This window comes from Palaemon carinicauda, chromosome 33 (assembly GCF_036898095.1).
Source record: "Palaemon carinicauda isolate YSFRI2023 chromosome 33, ASM3689809v2, whole genome shotgun sequence".
In the NCBI taxonomy this organism is placed as follows: Eukaryota; Metazoa; Arthropoda; class Malacostraca; order Decapoda; family Palaemonidae; genus Palaemon; species Palaemon carinicauda.
This window is the reverse complement of record NC_090757.1, coordinates 30,992,043-31,015,540: the sequence shown is the minus strand read 5'-3', so window position 1 is coordinate 31,015,540 and position 23,498 is coordinate 30,992,043. Positions and strand designations below refer to the sequence as shown.

Below are 23,498 nucleotides of genomic sequence, written 5' to 3'. Positions count from 1 at the left end.
TCGACTACATAGTGTAGAGTATTGAGCCTCATGATGGAGAAGGCCTGACTATTAGAATTAACTGCATACCTCTATCAAAGATCTGCAACCTTAGATCTACATTCAGGAGATGGAATCGATGCAAAGAGTAGCATCATCTGCATAACAAGCTCGTTTTTTAGGCCAAACCACGTCATGTGTATATAGTAAGAAAAGTAATGGGCCAAAAACACTACCCTGAGGAACACCACATACCATATTCTTATAGTCACTATGGTGCCCCTCAACAACTCTCTGTGGTCTATTACTTAAAAATTCCACAAGGAAGGTAAGAAAAGACCCACATACTCCTAACTGTGAGTTTGAGAACAAGGGCCTCACGATCAAAGGCAACACTAAAATCAAGACCACAATCAAGGGATTTCTGTAAATCAACAGAGATTATATGAAGGGAATCGCAAGCTCTTAGACCTTCAGCAAACCTAAGAAGACATTCAAAACTTTAGCTAATACAAGAACTATGGAAATTCAGCGGTAATCAGCTGGACTCGAGCTACCACAAATGCATTCACATAACGGAGTAATGTTACAAATTCTTCAAGTGTAAAATAAACCTCTTCTTGCTAACTTGTGCAAAAAAAAAAAAAAACTTTGGAGCTAAGAAATTTGCGTCTCCAAAAAAAAAAAAAAAAAAAAAAAAAAAAAAAAAGGAAAAATACCATTCGATTGTACACCTCCATAAGCATCCAGGTTGATCAAGAGAGCTTTAATTTCACGAGAACGAAAACCTAAACTAATTACTTTAACCTCAGGAAAATAGGAAGAAGGAAGATCAAGTTTCTTATTACTCTGCTGACAGTCAAACACATCAGCCAAAAAGGGGTTGCCTTTTCCTTTGGACAGTGAGTGAAGGCAAGCATTATTGATATTCCATAATTTTCTTGGGGTTTAAAACATATCGATGAACTACACACACACACACACACACACACACACACACACACACACAAATATCACATCCATTTCCAAACTAAAATTATTACGTAGTTACATGCATGTGGAAATCTCCATAAAATAAGCTAGTGGAAATTACTTTAAAACTGAAGCTAACTCTATAGGTGTCAAATTTCTTTCAGAGTACTTAAAATACCCATATCTGAGTTACTTATTTTCAAGCAAATATTGATAGACTAATATTGCATAACTATATATGTAGAGATTACGATTGAAACGAAAGGCTTGTTCTAGTACATCCAATTCCAAGTAATAAATTCTGAGAGAACGTCAAGACAAAAGGATAATGATATGAGACAGTCTTAATGATTAAAATAATAATAGTCATTATCATTTTTAAAAGAGCCTTTGAACGAATGGCACTGAAATCACTAACATTTTAACCTTTAATTCAAAATTAACAATAGAGATACCACTTATCTAGGCTAATACGTTCTTTTCCCTGCATTTGTGTGTGTGTGTGTGTGTGTGTGTGTGTGTGTGTGTGTGTGAGTGTGTGTGTGTGTGTGTGTGTGTGTGTGAGAGAGAGAGAGAGAGAGAGAGAGAGAGAGAGAGAGAGAGAGAGAGAGAGAGAGAGAGAGAGTCGGGGGGAAAAGCTCTGGCCAATTTTAATAGTTATAGCGTACGGGACAACTAGAAGAGTCAATTTTCTAAATTGGTAAAGAGTTGGTAAATGTGTCTCGAAGTATCTATGAAAACACGTTTTAGGTTTTCAAGTTTCGAAATCATTGCTATTCAATTAAACAAAATGCTACAGAGACCATTTTTACTTTTCAAGGGTTTTGAGTTACTGGAGGTGTGTTGAAAGTTAAAAGTTGTAGACTACATGTAAACTGTATATATAATTATAATCAATGCAGTTGTTACTACTACTACTACTACTACTACTACTACTACTACTACTACTATTACTACTACTTATAGCAATAAAAGCAGTATGCTCCTTCATTCCCATATTCAGGGTTAATGACTTCATTCTTATAACAACATTTCAGTTTGATTAAAAGGGAACAGTCAAAATTATATAGCGAATGAACCCCGAAAAACTAAACCATATACAGTATCTAACTAAAGTACAATCCCCTTCATTGGTTAATGGCACCCAGAGCAATCGATGCATATAATCTATCAACTGTATAACAATGTTACATAACTATTAACGGTATAACAATACTAAGGTTTTCTCAAGTCCAAAATTAGAATTCTCTCTCTCTCTCTCTCTCCCTCCTCCTCTCCTCTCCTCTCTCTCCTCTCTCTCTCTCTCTCTCTCTCTCTCTCACGGTTATAACAATACTAAGGTTTTCTCAAGTCCAAAATTAGAATTCTCTCTCTCTCTCTCTCTCTCTATCTCTCTCTCTCTCTCCTCTCTCTTCTCTCTCTCTCTCTCTCTCTCTCACGGTATAACAATACTAAGGTTTTCTCAAGTCCAAAATTAGAATTCTCTCTCTCTCTCTCTCTCTCTCTCTCTCTCTCTCTCCTCTCTCTCTCTCTCTCTCTCTCTCTCTCTCCACGGTATAACAATACTAATGTTTTCTCAAGTCCAAAATTAGAATTTTCTCTCTCTCTCTCTCTCTCTCTCTCTCTCTCTCTCTCTCTCTCTCTCTCTCTCTCTCTCTCTCTCTCATTCTTCATTAAAGCAGAATAAATAGAATTCTCGTTACCAATATAACAGAAACTTAAACAGTGTCTCTCCTACATCCCGCTGCCAGGTTCAGGTCCGAGCAAAGCTTCATCTCGCAATTATGGGGAGGTTGAAGCATCCGGGTGGGGTGTCCGTCATCCATTTAGTTGGTTCATCCGGCCCCCGTGCCCAGCCATGAAAAACTTCTCCCTTGCAACTCACAAATCTCTCCACCTATGTCCAGCTCCTGACGCAATGGCACAACCTGGTGGTGCGCTCTTCTTGTCTTGTCCCGTGGGCCGCGTCCTTTGGACACCGTTCATTAATCTGGTTCTATTATCATTATTATTATTACTTGCTAGGCTACAACCCTAGTTGGAAAAGCAGAATGCTATAAGCCCAGGGGCCCCAACAGGGAAAATAGCCCAGTGAGGAAAGGATACAATGGAAAATAAACTATTTTAAGAAGTGTAACAACATTAGAATAAATATTTACAATATAAACTATAAAAACTTTAACAAAACAAGAGGAAGAGAAATCAGATAGAATAGAGTGCCCGAGTGTATCCTCAAACAAGAGAACTACGAGATCTTGCTCCTTGTGATGTCACCCGAGTTACCCGCAAATGGTCTCCGTTTCGGATAAGCAAATGTGACTAGTGACATTAAAATGTCCGTTGATGATGTTGTTGTTGTCGTTCGATTAAGCTGGCCTTCTGCCAGACCGTAGACTAATCTTGCTACTTAGGTAGGTATCCCTTTGTTACCAATCAATACCATTAGTTCGGAACAAGCGAGACTGAGGGCCTCAATGGGTATTTGCATAATCAATTGGATCCGTCCAAATTTTATCTCTCTTATATATTGAATAACTTAACCTTAGTTTTGGATTCGAATAAAAAGGTGACAACTGCTGGAATTTCACTTGATTTCATCATAAATCATTTATATACTCAGTCATTCTTTCACAGTAATTGTAGTTTCATAATTTTCACCTCTTGTATATATTTATCCTAAAAATAGGTTTCCGGAAAGAATATGACAAATCTTCTAAACTTTAGTCGCAGGAAAAAGTCACATGAAAATACTAATACTGAGGGATAGATAAGCATGATCTCCCTACCAAGTTTACCTTATAAAACTCTCTCTCTCTCTCTCTCTCTCTCTCTCTCTCTCTCTCTCTCTCTCTCTCTCTCTTAATAAAATATCACAAAATGATATCAACTACGTTATTCTTTATTCGTTTGAACTGAATATGAATGAGCAACACTACTAAATGAAAAACTGGAATCCCATAGCAGACGTCATCAGATATCCCAGGTTCACAGCTTAATATAGCAGATAACTTTCAAGAAGTCAGTCTCTGTGAACACTGTGGTAAAAGGCCGAAACACCTACCATGAATACAAGCATCTTTCAAAGGTGACCCGTGCGCTTGCAACATTCCTACACCAAAAATGTAATGTACAATACAGTATAAAAGAGACAATTCGAATTTCGGTAAAGTGATACTGGCCATTCTGTATTCGTTTAATACCATTGGCACTAAAAACAAAACTTCATTTGAATGATGCAAACATACAATAAATGAGACTAATATTCATTTATTTATATATAAGAGATTTATTTCAATGTTATTATTGTTCTCAAATTTCTCGCAGTTTTGCCTTATTTGCTTTCCTCGCTGGGCTATTTCCCCTGTTGGAGCCGTAGGCTCTATGGCATCCGGCTTTTCCAACTAGCGTTGTAGCTTAGCAAGTAATAATAATAATAATAATAATAATAATAATAATAATAATAATAATAATAATTTCCTTTCCTCGCTGGGCTATTTTCCCTGTTGGAGCCGTTGGCCCTATGGCAACCTGCTTTTCCAACTAGCGTTGTAGCTTAGCAAGTAATAATAATAATAATAATAATAATAATAATAATAATTATTGTTATTATTATTATTATTATTATTGGATATTCAAAATTATTCACAACAAATATTCAAGACTGAATTAAAATTCAAAGCTTATTCCCTGTCGTTAATGCAAATCTAAATTGAAAATTGCATAGCTAGCAGTCAGACGCTGATCAGCTTATATCTTTTTTGAAACAAATTTAATTTAGACTTTTACTGCATAACAGTGACACAACTTCTTTCAGCCTCCCCTTTTTTACTGGAATCTCTTTCAGACTAATACTGCATAACCGTTACAGCACTTATTTCAGCTTCCAATTTTCATGCAATTTTCATGCAGACTTCTGTATTAAAGTTACATAACTTGTTTCAGCTTCTTTTTATTTTCAAAGAAATTTAATTTAAGACATCTAATGCATAAATGTTACCGTATTTGGCTCGGCTTTCATTTTAAACCAAATTTAATGTAAGACTTTTACGGCATAAGTTATATGCATGTCGGCTTCCCTTTTTTCAACGAAATTCACTTAACTTCTACTGTATACCATTTAAACAATCAGCTCGATTTCCATTTCTTCCGCCAAAGAATTCTAAAGATTTAAATTATTATTATTATTATTATTATTATTATTATTATTATTATTATTATTATTATTATTATTACTTGCCAAGCTACAACCCTAGTTGGAAAAGCAGGATGCTATAAGCCCAGGGGCTCCAACAGGGAAAATAGCTCAGTGAGGAAAGCAAATGTCACTTTTGAATGGCAGAGGCAAGAGACAGGGAAATGTTCTAGAAATAAAAAATACATACATATGATCCTCAACCAAGCCCCTTTCTTCCCCAAGTTGAACAAAGAGGGGACAGTCAATTACTATTTATGACTCGGATGATAGACCTATAGACTTCCCCAACCCCTCTATTCATAGCTAACTGCGAGGGTGAGGTTGTGAAAGCTATGATAATTTTTCTTTTTACCAGGATCCGAGCGGGGCCTCGAAACTCCGACACATAATAGTCAAACACTATCCAGCAGGTCCCCTCAACGCTATAAGACAGATTACTACCTTGGAGCGTGCACCTTTTAAAGATGATAAGTTTTCCTGCAACCTTTTAAAGATGATAAGTTTTCCTGCCACCTTTTAAAGATGATAAGTTTTCCTGCCACCTTTTAAAGATAATAAGTTTTCCTACCACCTTTTAAAGATAATAAGTTTTCCTACCACCTTTTAAAGATAATAAGTTTTCCTACCACCTTTTAAAGATAATAAGTTTTCCTGCCACCTTTTAAAGATGATAAGTTTTCCTGCCGTTTTGCCATATCCCTACACCATAATGAAACAATATGTAGCGTAATAGCGACAATTCGAATCTTCGCAAGCCTCAACTGAACACTGTATTCACTAAATGTCAGTAGTCCCATGCAGAAAATGTTATTTGCACGATCTAAACAAGCATCTAAACGATAAAATTCAAAACGTCCCAGTAGTTAATGTAAATCTAAAATATAATTTACATATCTAGCAAAATTTAAGAGCTTGCTGAGCTCCCATTTCTTTCAGTCACACTCAATTCCATTCCACTGTACAACTGTTACATATATGTCGCCTTCCAATTTTTTAATCAAAAGTCGTCTTTGGGAAAAGGCTGAAATAATTACCTCCACGGTGTGCATCTTGCATAGGTGGCAGGTGGGCTTACCACATTCCTACACCATAATATATTATATGTATAAAAGGGGAAATTCTAATTTCGATAAGGCGTACCTTCGCACTCGGTTTTCACCCATTGTCATTGGTCCGATAAAAAAGGCCTTTTGGATTTTGCAAACAAACACGCAATTAAAGAGAATGGTAGAAATATGTATATCATCATTAGTAATTTATTATTTTTTCACTCCAAAACGATTTACAACAAAATTCAAACCGTAGTTTATGGAGGGAAACAAAAGAAAGAAAGAAAAAAAATAGCAGAAGAAGAAGAACAAGAAGAAGACGACGACGACAAAGTTGCAGTTTAAGCCTTACTCTGCTCAGCTACCATTTTCTTTTCACCAAATTTTATTCAGATTTCTACTGGGTAACAGTTACACATCTTACCTCTACTTCCATTTAATCAATGAACTTTAATTCGGATTTCTATAGCACAACACAATTAACCATCGATTTCAGCTTCCATTTCTACTGCCTATCAGTTGAAACAACTTATCTCAGCTTCCCTTTTTTCACACAAATTTAATTCAGACTTCGATTGCATAATTTACACAACATATCACGGTTTTGCTTTGATAAAATTTAATTCAGACTTTTGTATAACCGTTACGAAGTTTCTCTAGGACTTCAATGTTTTACTCTAAATGAAATTCAGGCTTTAATTGCACAACAGATACATAACTTATATCAGCTTCGATTTCTAAACAAATTTAATTTAGCATGATCGAATACGAGTTACCAACATATCTGAGCTAGTATTTTAAACCAATTTCAATTTACACTTCTACAATCTAACGGTACACAACTTATCTCATTTTCGATTTTTCAACAAAAAGTAATTCACATTCCTACTGCATAACCGTTACACAACTTTTCTCAGCTTATCTTTACCGAAACTTAATTAATACTTCTGAAATTAATTACAAACTTCTACTGTATAACAGCCAACCAACTTATATCGTCTCTCATTTACAACCAAATTTAATTAGACTTCTAGAACATAACATTTAATCAAATCAAAATATCAAATTTTTTTTTTAAATAACTCTGAAATCTAGAGTAATTCGATAAATGTTTATTTTCAAAATTGTGGAAGTAATCCCGAAGTGACAGGGTTGATTGTTTTCATTTTCATATTGTAAACACCAGATTTCTTAAAATCTATGCGAATATTCCAATTTTTTTCCCAAGCATGACGGTCGCACATATAAGAGAAGCAAAATGCTGCATTGGTGAGGATGAGAAAATAGACGGAGATTATCATCATCATCAGCATTGATGTGACTTTCCCAGGTAAACAACGGTAAAAAAAATGCATGTTGGATGGAAGTTTTCTTACGTAACTGATAGTGCAAACCGAGAGCTTTCATGAGAAGAGACAATATCCCTCGCAACATAATGACCCTTTGCAACATTGGCCCAAAGAAAAATAAGGATGGCGGGGGGGGTTTAATTTAAGAAGCTGATGAATCTGCCAATTAGAGGAAGTTTTAAAGTCTTAAGAATCATTAAACCTTGGTTTCATGTCAAGAATAACAAATAATATCGAAATTGAACTGATTCCATTAAGTCACATACCTACAATTTTCTTATATTTACCTTTATAAATGAATTCATTGTATTTTTCTAATATTTGTTCGGATTTCTTCCGTCATTTCCCTAACAGAGCAGTAATACAAGTTATGCATAATATCTCTCAGAGTTCCTCGGTAAGGTTACGTAATATTGAGGAAACAGTATTTGTCTAATATATTAACAAGGGAGAGAGAGAGAGAGAGAGAGAGAGAGAGAGAGAGAGAGAGAGAGAGAGAGAGAGAGAGAGAGAGAGAGAGAGAGAGGGGGGGGGGGTATTCGTGAGCTCTGGTGCTTTGACATTTCGTAAACTGACACATCGTATTACCCAGCTTAAATTCTTGCAGGGATAATACTAAAGAAAAAAAATGGTTAATAGGAGTAACATTAATGTTTCTCGTATCGCTCTGTTGGCATTCATTACGTATGTATGGTATGCATGTATGTATTACATATAGTATATAAAACATGTGGGGCAAGCAATCTCACCGCTAAGGACTTGCTAAGAAACAAAAAAGGTTTACTTTCTTTGCGAAAACCATATACATAAATATATACATATATACACACACACACACATATATATATATATATATATACATACATATATATACAAATATATATATATATATAATATATATATATATATATATATATAATATATATATATATATATATATATATATATATATATATATATATATATATATATATACATATATATACACATAATATATATATATATATATATATATATATATATATATATATATATATATATATATATATATATATATGCTGTTGCTATTCCGCTACAAGAATTAGGCCACACACATGTCCTTCCACTAGCGTCTGTTTATAGTTTTTCTATGCCAGCCAACACATATTTTCTTAGCTCGTAAACCCATCGTCTTCTCTTCCTTCCCGGCTCTTCGTTCGCAATCCATTCTGTTATTCTTAATGTCTATTTACTATCTGTCATTTTCATTATAATGTCCTGTCCATGTTTCTTTCTGTTTCTTACATGTTGTTAGAATATTCTTTAATTTGCTCTCTTGTCCATGTTGCTCTTTTTATCTCTCTTAGTGTTAATCCCCATATGATTATTCTTTCCATAGCTTTTTGAGATGTAAACAGCCTATGTTCTGAGGCTTTAGTAAAGCTCCAAGTTTCTGATACATAAAACAATAATGAAAGGACCATCTGATTAAATCCTTTTCTTTTTTGATAATGGCTTCTTACTTTGCATAATCTCACTTTGCTTACTAAAAGCTCTCCATCCCATGCTTATCTTCCTTTTAATTTCTGTCTCATGTCCTGGGTAAACACTTTCTACCTGTCCTAAGAACGTATATTCATTAACAATTTCTAGAGGCTCGTCCACAGCCCTTATTTCTTGTCTTCATATTCATTTCCAAACCTACATTTATACTTTCTCAATCAAAATCTTCTACCATCTTTTAGAATTCCTCCCATGATTTACTAAATAGAACTATGTCATCTGTAAATCTTAAGTTGTTAATGTACACACATATAATATATATATATATATATATATATATATATATATATATATATATATATATATATATATATATATATATATATATATATATATATATATACATATATACAGGGTGTCCCCCAAAAAAATGTACATACATTTTAAATAATTGAAAACTTGGAGATTATTATAATTCTATAATTTTCTTGTTTTTTTTTTCACTGTAAATAGCCGGTAATAAAACTTTTTGTTTATTTTGCAGATTCAATCCCTGGACACAATGATGACAGCCAGACTAAGCTTCGAAGAAAACTTATTCTCAAATGCTACTGGAAGTGTGAAAAAGCAGTTGAAGTGCACCTCCAACGAGAGTTACCATCACTCGAATTAGAGATAAGTTTGAAGCTGATGGAACTATTCAGAACGTTCACAAAAAGAGTTCCGGAAAACCGCGATCACCAACGAACCCAACAGAGGAAGGAAGAGTACTGGAAACTTTTAATAATAATAAGACAATTCATTTAATCACTGAAAAATAGCACCAGAAGAGGAATGCCTACCTTCTTAAACAGCTGAACCTCTGCTACGGCACGAGGGAAACTCGCCTGAAGGTATATAAATTTCCAAGTATTCTCCGCATGCGGTTTGCAAATCACTACCGTCCGGTTATTCTGTCGCACGGATATTTTCCGCAGCGTGTGAAGGGTTTCAATGACCAACATTCATTTATAAACCGCACGGTTTCAAAGCGGGTTAGGTGCACTTGAGTTAGCGTATGGAGGGAGTTACCCTTCCAGTTTCCACAATACTTACTGGGCGAAGTTGGCAAGCGCAATGCCCAGCCTTACTGATGTTCAAAAGGCCTATGTGCTAATTCCGCCCATATGTCCTGGTGGTCACCAATGCTAGTACTTATCAAGCCCAGTATTACTTACATTCCCTGATCGGAAACCAGCCAAGTGATTGTGATGCCACTGCCGTCAAACTTTTAAAGATACGCTTATCTCAATAAGCCTTTGGATCAAATAGAAATAAACAATAACGCACTCCCTTCAACTTTCGAATAAAACCCATGCATCTGCGCGAGATTAACGCAAACACTTCATACTAGGATAGAAACAGACATACTCTCATCATCGCAATGAGTTATAGTTATTTGTTCTGTAGGTTGAAATACGCAGAATACAATTGTGTGTTTGTATACAATAGCCAGTGGACACTTTCTTGTGCTACTAAATGACAAATTCCACTAATATTTACAATAAATTGAAAATAAATTTCATATATAATCAGATGATAATGGGCACCATTTCCGTAGATTACCAGGTAAGGGGCCAAAAGTAAATACTGTAATGGACAATTTTTTTTACGCTTATCAATGAGAAAGTAGGCATATCTACAGTCACTTTCATGAGAGGAAAAAGAGAGAGAGAAATCAACAACCCTTGACAACAAAAGAAGTCATGACCCCATAACGGCTATATCACATATATAACTTCCTCTCTCTCTCTCTCTCTCTCTCTCTCTCTCTCTCTCTCTCTCTCTCTCTCTCTCTCTCTCTCTCGTCTGTTGTACACAATGGGGTGATTGCGGAAGAATTCTCTCACCCTTTTGTCTAACCTCTGGGGTTGACGTTCCCCAGGACCGGCCACCCAAAGACGTGGATGAAAAACTTATGACCAAGAGATATGGATTAAAAAAGAAAATCGAAAAGACATTGATGAAAATGTATAATTAACATGAGTCGTTGATTTAAAACTATGGCCAGAGAGAGAGAGAGAGAGAGAGAGAGAGAGAGAGAGAGAGAGAGAGAGAGAGAGTGAGTGTACAACCACCAAGACATGGGTGAAAAATACGACAACGATTAGATAAAAGATGAAAAAACAAAATAATAATCTTATTCCTTTACCTGTACAGTAAACGATTATACTGAAGCCTACGGAAATCTGACTTTTTTTCCCCTTTTCTTTTTTCTGCATCTACAGTATATGCTTTCGCAACTAGAGCGTAGTCAGAGAAGGCAGGGTAAGAGGGGGAGGGGGGATCTCGTCTGAACTGCTACTGCCCTCCTCAATTTCAATTTCCTGTGGGGTTAAACTCTCAAAAGCATCCGGGAGAGAGAGAGAGAGAGAGAGAGAGAGAGAGAGAGAGAGAGACTTAGAAATTGCAATATCATTATCAACTCACAATAAAACAAATCTTCAGAACACAATCTTACTGCAGATAAAACTTAATTTTCGTGAAAAAAGTTTATCAATTAATAGAAAAAGAGGCTGAGGAAAAAAAAAAAAAAAAAAAAAAAAAAAAAAAAAAAAAAAAAAAAAAAAAAAAAAAACCAGCAAACCGCTATAACAATAACATCATCGTTGTAACGAATACCTGACGATCCCCCTTTTCTTTATCACAATGACGTGTGGGACATTTCCTGTCTGCCTTTGGTTTATATCTACATCGGCTAGGATCGTCACACAATGATATCCTGCGTATTTAAAATCAGGCTGCTTATAATTATAAAATTCGTTATTTTCATCTTGACATCATACATACAAACATACATTATTTTATATACATTAAATATATATATATGTATATATATATATATATATATATATATATATATATATATATATATATAAATTATATATATATAAACACTGTATATATATATATATATATATATATATATATATATATATTATATATATATATATATTATATATATAAACACTGTATATATATATATATATATATATATATATATATATATATATATATATATATATATATATATATATATATATATATATATATATATATATATATATATATACATCTTGACATCATACATACAAACATACATTATTTTATATATATTAAATATATATACATAATATACATAAACAGTGTATATATACATATATATATAAATATATATATATATATATATATATATATATATATATAAATATATATATATATATATATATATATATATATATATATATATATATATATATATATATATATATATAAATTGTCTGTATGTGCGTACGCTACATGTGATTTATGTGCAAAGACAAGATCTCCTACACGGCTACTCAAGATAATGGAAAAATATAATCACTGAATAACCTTTGGGCTGGATTTATGACTTTGGTTACATAACTACGCATTTGAGCCTATGAGGCCATTCAGCACCTCAGTGCAACTTTAGGATACCCATGTAGTTACACTGGTAAGGAAGATATCAGATGATGTTGGAAATTAAGATAAGAGGAAAAGTAAAATAATATAAAGTAAGCACAGCTAGGGGCCGAAGGAACACTGCTCGGACCTTTCAGTGAGGCCTACGATTTACCACGAGAGATGCACAGACGGTACTACATAGCCTACGGGGAATAACATTGAAGTCGCTTCATTTCCCATCCACAACTCCCCCCCCCCAACCCCCCCCCCCAAAAAAAAAAAATTATAAATTCGGTTGTACAGTCGGCATTAAAACTGAAGCTACAAATTTCATAGGATTTCATTCGAAATTCACTAACTAGCAACTACAACGAGTATCTCAAAGCATTATTTTTTCCCCCGTACTGGAAGCTCTATCAATGAAAACAAAACTAATATTTCATGTACAAATATCAAATCTATATCTATAAGAATCATGAGAAAAATTACGGTAATAATTATTATTTCAAAGCATAGTAAATACTTTAAACTATAGGGGCGAAACAATTTGAAATTTGCGTTCAACATAGGATTTCTAACATTATCTATGTATGAGCAATGTGGAAACAAATATCTTAAAATCATGGTGTGTTATTATTTATATTAGCGAAGATGCATAAAACCATGAAGTATCTATAGAATATAGAGAAAAAATCTCCATAACCTTAAACAAAATCAGTAATGAATGCACCTAGATTCAACAGAGAAGTTCGGTAAACCAAGCATGTACTTATAAAGCTCATGATAATGAAACCTAATTAATGGAAAATCATGTTTACAATCATACAGATATCCAAAAAACTAATTTGTTTACATAACAAGATGGAAATATATTTCAACGATTACTGAAATAAGCCTAACCATGTAGCCAATGCTAAACGCACATATAACTTGGATATTCATTTTTCATTATTCAGATGCTGAACTTAATTATATCTTATCGAAAGAAATCAAAATTTTCGATGCAACGTCATAAAAGTATAAGGTTAATTTAGAAATAACATTAGACCAATGCTTATGCGTCGTTCCTGCTGCCATTCAATGTTGAACACTTGTTAACACACGAAGAGCCGCATATGTTTACAAGGATTTTTTTTCTCCCCAATAAACATCTATTGCATTAACAGTGACCATTCGATGAGGAAATTCCTTCTGTGACTAATTTGAATCACTGATACTTACAGTATTATCAGATAAAGAGGGTGACAATAATTGGAATAAAATATACTAATTGACAACCCCAAGAGTTTCTATAGAAATACGCAAGGTGAAATTTGCAATTTGTAGCATCAGTTTTGGCGCCTGCTGTACTGACCACTGCTTTATTTGATTTGGATACCAATGGTATATTGAAATTCTGTATTATTAATTATCCTTTAATTATACTGATATAAGATACGAAATGAAGCTGAATGAAATCTGGACATTATATGACTTTTACGCGTGGAATGGCAAACCGGTGAATAAAACAATAAGACTTACGGCGTTCGTAATAAGATGGCCAGTATTCTTTCCAGTTATGATGAAGCATTTTACAAGTTAATGCAGATTCTTGCTTGTATACATCATTATTTCAACAAGGTGAAATTCCATTATTTGTATTACATTATTGGTTTAAACATGATGGGAGAACCACTTGTGATATTAACCACTGGTTCAGTTTTTTTTTTCTTTTTTATTTCTTTTTTTTTTTTTTTTTTGGTCACTACTGATCCCTCGGAGAATAAGTGTTTTAAGGATTTCCTATCTTTCTGGAGTACAAACTTAAAAAAGTTACCAGCTCCCGAGAGAAAAGCATTTTATAAAGGAATTTATTACCAGTGTGAAGTTTTGCAATATTCTTTTCGTTCATTTCAGGGACGCACAGATAGAAACAAATGCAAATTCATATACAAATGGGAAACGGCAATCTTTAATTCTCTTTCCTGAAAAAATGGCTACTTTAATAATTCAGGAAAATAACCAAAAGCAAATGGCGTATTCTTTAAACGAATAAGGATTAAAACGGCTACTTGAATAATTCAGAAAACCAGTAAAAGCTAAATAATTGCGTATTCTTTAAACGAATGGGGATATTGATGACATCGATAAGAATAATAAAGTCTAGAGACAGGAAGTCTCTAGTATTCATATCTACTTCGAGCCGTGAATTACGATGTTGTTCAACTTGCAATCATTCATTCAAAATGACTACTCTATACACAGAGAAAGTTCTTTGACGTCGTGATATCAACGGTCATTGACACAGATTTCATATGCTGAAAGCATTACACTTATGACTTAACTTATACCCTAGGAAAAAAATATATGGGATGATATATATATATATTATATATATAAATAAATATATATATATATATATATATATATATATATATATATATATATATATATATATATATATATATATTATATGTTGAATATATATACACACACACACACACACACACATATATATATATATATATATATATATATATATATATATATATATATATATATATATATATATAATCCTTCACATATATGCACATTTAAATGTACATGTATGCATAAACACATATATGCACATTTAAAAGTACATGTATGCATAAACACATATATCTATGTAAAAACATACATACACACATATACATTTTAGGTAGTAGGTTGGCCAGGGCACCAGCCACCCGTTGAGATACTACTACTAGAGAGTTATGGAGTCCTTTTGTCTAGCCAGACAGTACTACATTTGGTTCTTTATCCCTGGTTACGGTTCATTTTCCCTTTACCTACACATACACCGAATAGTCTGGTATATTCTTTACAGATTTTGCTCTCTCCTCATACACCTGACAACACTGAGATTATCAAACAAATTTTCTTCACCCATGAGTTATTGCACTGTAATTGTTCAGTGGCCACTTTCCTCTTAGTAAGGGTTGAAGAGAGACTTTAGCTATGGTAAGCAGCTCTTCTAGGAGATGGACACTCCAAAATCAAACCATTGTTCTCTAGTCTTGGAAAGTACCATAGCCTCTGTACCATGGTCTTCCACTGTCTTGGGTTAAGAGTTCTCTTGCTTGAGGGTACACTCGAGCACGATATTTCATCATATTACTCTTTCTCTCGTTTTGTTAAAAATTTCATAGTTTATATAGGAAATATTTAACTCTTGTTTCTAATTAAAATATTTTTTTTATTCCTTTCCTCACTGAGCTATTTTCTCTGTTGGGGCCCCTGGGCATATAGCATCCTGCCTTTTCAACTAGGGTTGTAGCTTAGCAAGTAGTAATAATAATAATAATAATAATAATAATAATAATAATAATAATTCATAACACATTTACTATGTACATTATATACAGACATATATACACACACAGGATAAAATATTAATAGCAATATTACTAGAGAAAGACTAATTTTAAGAAAAAAACAAACAAACGTAACATCAATAATTTAACAGAATCTGTATTGGAATCAGCATAAGAGAAAGGAGAAAAAGTACTTAAACGAGATCATGGAAAATTATCAGAAATGACCAAAAGCCTGATAAAGAAAAGATTGGAAATGACGGTAAAATCTATGAGATGAAATAGAAATAGCAAAAATATCCAAAACAATAAACAAATTAAAAACATACCCAGTCATAAAAACAATCAAGGCCAAAACTGAGGAAACACTAAAGTAAGGAAGAAGCATCAAATTGATAAAAAAGACGACTTAGAACAAGGCGCCAACAAATTTTGCTTTACTGGACGAAAATGGAAATATTATCGACAAAAGAGATGGAATGATAAATATTGCAGAGGATTTATATACAATGCTATACAATAGTGATACAAGAAATAACTTTGCTATTAGAAATAATGAACTACCTGAGCCGGTACCAAACGTAACAGTAGGAGAATTAAAGAAAGCGTTAAAAGGAGAAAGCAGCAGGAGAAAATGACCTAACAATTGATTTTAATAATAGATGGAGGCGATTTCACAATAGTAAAACTCGCTGAGCTTTACACAAAATGCCTGCAAAAATGCTCGTACCTACAGCTTGGGAAAACTTTATCATTATACTAATTCACAAAAAGGGAGACAAACGACCTGAAAAGTAGCCCCCATTAAGTTTACCATCTCAGTGATATATAAAATATTTACGAAGATCTTACTAGGCTAAACAGAAATACAGCTGGTCTTTAAGCAGCACTTAGAAGAGGGTATTCAACAACAAAATTCTAAGGCAAGTTAATTGTACCCCTCTAGAGAACTTGTAGAGTTTTAATAGCACCTCAGACAATCTACATACTTCATTTCCGACATGCGTTTATATTTTTAAGTGGCCCAAATAACTTTAATAATCTTTTTTTAATTAAAACTTATTTTTAAGGGTTGGCTTCATAGGACAACAAAACTAAACGCGTCTACAATCATTTTATAATTAAGGAATTAATGATGAGTCCCTCTAGGAAATCTTAAAAACTCTATACATACATCAAATCCCTACCCAAATACTACATAATTTTTATTGGGCTTTAATAAACAGGATAAAATCTTACATATTTTTCAAAATTTAAAAAATAAAAAAAAAATAACTTTAGTAAAAATGTTCCATTAAAACTGGATAAAAACTTTTCACCAAAAGAAAGAAAAAAAAAACTTAAAACAGAAAACAATTTTGGCTTAATAGCCAAAAAGCTCCAAAAGTTGACGATAAGGAAGGGCAGGAAGGAACTCCAGCTAATCAGCAAATCTCGCAACATCCTCCTTCGAGCGGGAGATAAGAGAGGAATCAGATACTGCCAGAAAGGCAAAGGCGTTTTTCGCGTATTTGCTCTTGTGGGAAAGAAAAAAAACTGTAGTATTTTAATTTAACAAAAACCACAAAATTACTTTGTCACGCTTATATGATTTTCTTCTAAATAAGAGGTCGATCAAAGTTAAATATCTTTCGGAAGACCTGCTTCTGAAATAAAACTAAAAATACCACTAGCATGGCGGGACACATCATGTCCAAGAATCTTGGCAAGGAAGAACCTGATACCACTAGCATGGTGGGACACATCATGTCCAAGAATCTTGGCAAGGATGAACCTGCCATCCTCACCTCGAGCCTCAAACAGATATCTATTTCTTTCACTACTATATGTGGGGCATTTGGTCAACAAATGCCTACTGTTAATGGTACCAAACAGTTGTCGCAATATGGTTGATGTTGGCCAGTTAGCAAAAACTCGTGTGTCAGCAGAGTGTGACCAATGCGGAGATGACAAAGAGTAGTCTCCCACTTTCGGGCCATCCCGTTATACCTACAAGTAAATATAACTACTTATTTCTCTCATCTTATTTTCAAGTAAACTATCCCAATGCTGTTGCCAATTATTATTAATAAAATTTCGTAATTGTAGGTAAAAAAAATCATTACAGGGAATGGGATACCTTATGGGTAGCATTTCAACTCCAGCATTATACCCAGTGATGTACATCGTGAGGCTCAATACTAGACAGTATTCTCGAAGTTTTATTCCAACTATGACTAGATTGTGAATTGGGCTTCTTAATTTGGTGGCTGAACATGTGGAACTTCAGTTAGCTGGTAGCAAATGGCTCCCCTGTTGAACAGATTGACGCAATTTTTTTCTCAAAGTTTACGTTGGATTTAGATATTTAACGTTGTTACTAACCTTAACATATATTATATTTTCTTTTATTTCTGCTTTATAGTTTATTCGTGACTTCTCTATTTCCTTTCTGAACGGATAGAGAGCTCTTTCCCTGTTTCAGCCATTGTGTTTGTAGCATTTGTTTTCAAATTAGGGTTATGACTTGGCTAGTAATTATACACACATAACGTATATGCATACATGTGTATATATATATATACATATATATACATACTGTATATGCATATACACACACACACACATATATACATATACATATATATATATATATATATATATATATATATATATATATATATATATATATATATATATATATAAATCACCATAATCGTGCCAAGTTGTCTCCAACTATACATTTATCGACTTTACAACACTCAACCTTCTTATGCTATAAATATAACCATCCCATTTCGTTTATAAATTGTGTTGCATATGCACTAAAGATTATGAGAAATGCGTCACATGTAGACCATATCTAATATACAAATATGCTACGTAACCGAAAACAGATAATTTATGAATATCATTATAACAGAGTTGTGTGAGAACGAAATATGTTACAATTCTTTTAAAATATCTGTTGAACAATATTTTACTTGATAGTCTTGTGACCTTTGAAATCAATCTTCAAAATGACAGGAAACTGGAGTGTTGGGAGTTAAACCAACCCTGCCTTTAACTATTACAAAAAACAAAAAACAAAAAACAAAAAACAACAACAACAACAACAACAACAACAACAACAACCCAGGAGCAAATTAGATTTTAGAGTCCTTTTCCTAGAAGAGCTGCTTACCATAGCTAAAGAGTCTCTTCTGCCCTTAACAAGAGGAATGTAGCGACTGAACAATTACGTTTCAGTAGTTAACCCATTGAGCGATAAAGAATTGTTTGGTAATCTCAGTGTTGTCAGGTGTATGAGGACAAAGGAGAATATGTAAAGAATAGACCAGACTATTCTGTGTATGTGCAGGCAAAATGAAAAGGAGTCGTAACCAGAGAGAAGGATCCAATGCAGTACTGTCTGGCCAGTCAAAGGAAGCGATGACTGGTGCCCTACAAGGGAAACCTTGGTCTACAGTCGACAAACTTGAAAACTGTTAATACTGCAGACATTCACTGCCTCACCATGAAGTTTAATTTGTGGACCAATTTACATAAAGCCATTTAGACACAGATTAACACATATACACATACACACACGGGTGATTAAGTAATTTTAGTAATGAGGTCTTTTATATAGTTTTCATGTTTTTTTTGTTTTTTTCAAACCTAGTTGGGCAGTTCTCAGGGTATATATTATCTTTTTATTGTATCAATTAAAGATAAACTAAAGATGATATAAGTTATATCTAAAGGTCACAACTAACAAAGATGATGATAGCAGCACTGATTATTTCGTTTCTACTTAAATTACGATTCCAAAGAGGAACCGAACTGACAACTATATATATAAATATATATATATATATATATATATATATAAATATATATATATATATATATATATATATATATATATATATATATATATATATATATATATATATATATATATACACGTATACAACTATCTATATATATACATATATATACATAAATATATACATATATATAATTTATATATATATATATATGTATATATACATATATATATATATATATATATATATATATATATATATATATATATATATATATGTATATGAATATACATATATATGTATATATATACATATACATAAATATGAACAAACATACATATACAACTATATATACATATATAATATATATATTACATATATATATATATATATATATATATACATATATATATATATATATATATATATATATATATATATATATATGTATATATATATATATATATATATATATATATATATATATATATATATATATATACATATACCAAAACATCAACAACATAACTAGATTGATCTAAAAAAGAACAAGAGAAAAAGCAACATCAAATATAATGCCTTTGCTCACAGAGCAAATTGAACAGTTGCATAAATAAGGCTTCAAGGGGAGGTACTTACGCCTGTCCAGAAAAGAGACGAGGATCATGGGGGTACCTAATGGCACTAGGGGGGTTACCCTCAGTACAGGATTGGACTTGCCCTCCCGGCTTGAGTCCTGCGATCCTACAAGAGAGAGATATAACCGTCATTAAATACAATAAAGAGGACTTAAGTTGGTGTTGAAGAAATAAATTCGTTTACTGAAAATTACTACAACATATACATACACATTACACACACACGCATGTGTAAATATGTATGTATACAGACATACATATAGGCAAACATGTATTATACACATGTATATGCATATATATATATATATATATATATATATATATATATATATATATATATATATATTAGTAAATATGTATACAGACATACATATATACAAACATACCATACACATGTATATGCATAGATATATTATATATACACATGCGTATATATATACACACATAAATACATGTGAAAATATGTATGTATAGACATACATATATACATGTATATGCATATATGTGTATGTACATATATATATACACATATATATATATATATATATATATATATATATATATATTACATATACATAAACGTACATATATACTCACATATATGCATGCATATATATATATATATATATATATATATATATATATATATATATATATATATATATATATATATATATATAAACGTACATATATACTCACATACACGCATGCATATACATACATACATTCATATATATATATATATATATATATATATATATATATATATATATATATATATATATATATATATATATAGATAGATAGATAGATATACAGTATACATATATAGACATAAATTATATAAATATATATATATACACATATATATTATTACAACTAGTGAATTACGTAAATTCCCAAGCTCCAAAACTCACCTGCTTTACATTACATAATTTGATACACAATAGAAAATCTCCCGAGCTCTGAGAATAATAAGCAACTCCCACACAATAATATATATTAACACAGAATATCTAAAGGTCTCTTTACTTTACACTCAAAACAAAACTGGGCGATTACTTTACTTTTAACAAAAACTACTCTTAAATCAACCTCTTACATCAGTTCTTAGTCAGGGGATATGAACAAGCACTGAAATAAGTATTGGTGATCGAAATAATACACACTTTACAAAAATAAATATAGTCTATAAAAATTTTACAATTTAAAAAAATACACTAAAAATAAATCACTAAATATTAAATCTGAACTAGACTTTAGACTAAGATAAAATGATACTTTGAAAAAATTGTGCAATCACTTGTTTCACTAGAAATCAATTTATGAAAATATTTAATTTTGACAATTAATGAATAAATAACACTTTAACACTTATAGAAAATAAATCAAAATTATACTAACATATATTTAGCAGAAACTCTACGTCTTTTAGCTCACACAAGATTACCGAACGGTTAAGCAAAAGAAATACACCACTTTTTAACCATATCTCACAGGGCCAGTCACAAAAAATTCATCATATAAAATGGACATACATTAACACACAATAATATTACCAACGTTTGAACAACACTATACATGGTATGCATTGGACAGAAATCACTAATCACTTTTCAGAGGAAACACTTTGTACATTTGAGAGGGAACACTACGCACATTGGAGAGGAGATATGTAGTGGCTGGATAGATGTTGGTGAGAGGACTGTCAGATGATGGCTCTTTCCGAGGGTCAGACTGGATCTCTCAGTCTCCTATTCTTTGCTAGGCTCTTACATATATCATCTTAATTCACTCTATAAACTTATAGTAAAGCATTCGCTTAGTGTGGGAGAATGGCACCAGCAGCGTCAAGGTGGCCACCTACGCATTTTGAAATAGGGTACTGTACTATCTTTGTATGGCGAGGCAACTCTCTCGCCTAACTCCACCCACCTTCTCTTGCAACATAAAAAAAAAAAATCTAGTCGAGAACCTTCATGCAACTCCCAACCACATGGACACATGATGCAATCCTTAGCCTGTGTGTCATACAGCATACCTTTTAACAACTTTACATAAAACTTTGTAACTAAGCTAAATGTAATGAAAATTTAATTCTTTCAAATAACATAAATTTACACATATGTAACTGAATGAAAATACAACTAAAAGAATGACAAAAAGTCTTATGTAATTTACATACATCAACTTAATCCTAAGTGAGTGGGACCCACCTTGCGAGCTGGCTATACATCTCTTAAATACACAAATGAAATAAGCGAATAAAGTAATTTACTCTTATATTAGACCAGCTTTGTAAGAATATATATATATATTTATATATATATATATATATATATATATATATATATATATATATATGTATGTATATATACATATTTATGTGTGTGTAGTAGTAGTAGTAGACTGACCAGGGCACCAGCCACATGTTGAGGCACTACCGCTAGAGTGTTAATGGACCTTTTGACTGGCCAGACAGTACTACTTTGGATCCCTCTCTCTCATCACAACTCATTTTTTCTTTACCTACACATACACCGAATAGTCTGGGCTATTCTTTTCACATTCTCCCCAGTCCTCATACACCTGACAACAATAAAATTACCAAACAGTAATTTCTTCACTCAAAGGGTTAACTACTGAAATGTAATTGTTCAGGAGCCACTTTCCTCTTGATAACTAAAATCTTTCTCAACCCGAGAGAAAGTTTTTATTTCCCTTCTATACTAATCGTAATTATGTAAACTATCCGTAAATGCATGAAACTGCAGAGACCATGCAATTAGTGTTAAGCCAAAATTGTAATTTATGATGATAAAACTCATGGGTACAAACGTTATCTAATCTGTCCCGTCCCGAAAATACCTCTTACGTCCCAAACAAAAACACAATCGAAACTTTCATCTTGACACCGAATGGCTCTACCAGGACTACAGCAAGATCTAACTCTGGCTCTACCAGGACTACGGTGAGATCTAACTCTGGCTCTACCAGGACTACGGTAAGATCTAACTCTGGTTCTACCAGGACTACGGTAAGATCTAACTCTGGCTCTACCAGGACTACGGTAAGATCTAACTCTGGCTCCACCAGGACTACGATAAGATCTAACTCTGGCTCCACCAGGACTACGGTAAGATCTAACTCTGGCTCCACCAAGACTACAGCAAGATCTAACTCTATGTTAGTTTATATATTTTATATATTGTGACGTTACAGTACCTACGGTCACAACGC

The 23,498-nt window shown here is 32.7% G+C and overlaps 1 protein-coding gene across 2 annotated transcripts in view; it reads right to left on the bottom strand.

The window, feature by feature from the left end:
* Positions 1–23,498, bottom strand: part of LOC137625917 (transcriptional repressor p66-beta-like) — a 517,558-nt gene that overhangs the window by 382,235 nt on the left and 111,825 nt on the right. For both annotated transcript variants that reach the window (XM_068356908.1, XM_068356917.1), the window contains exon 2: positions 20,260–20,364. The gene's annotated coding sequence lies outside the window, so the exon portion shown is untranslated. The remainder of the gene's footprint in view (positions 1–20,259; positions 20,365–23,498) is intronic.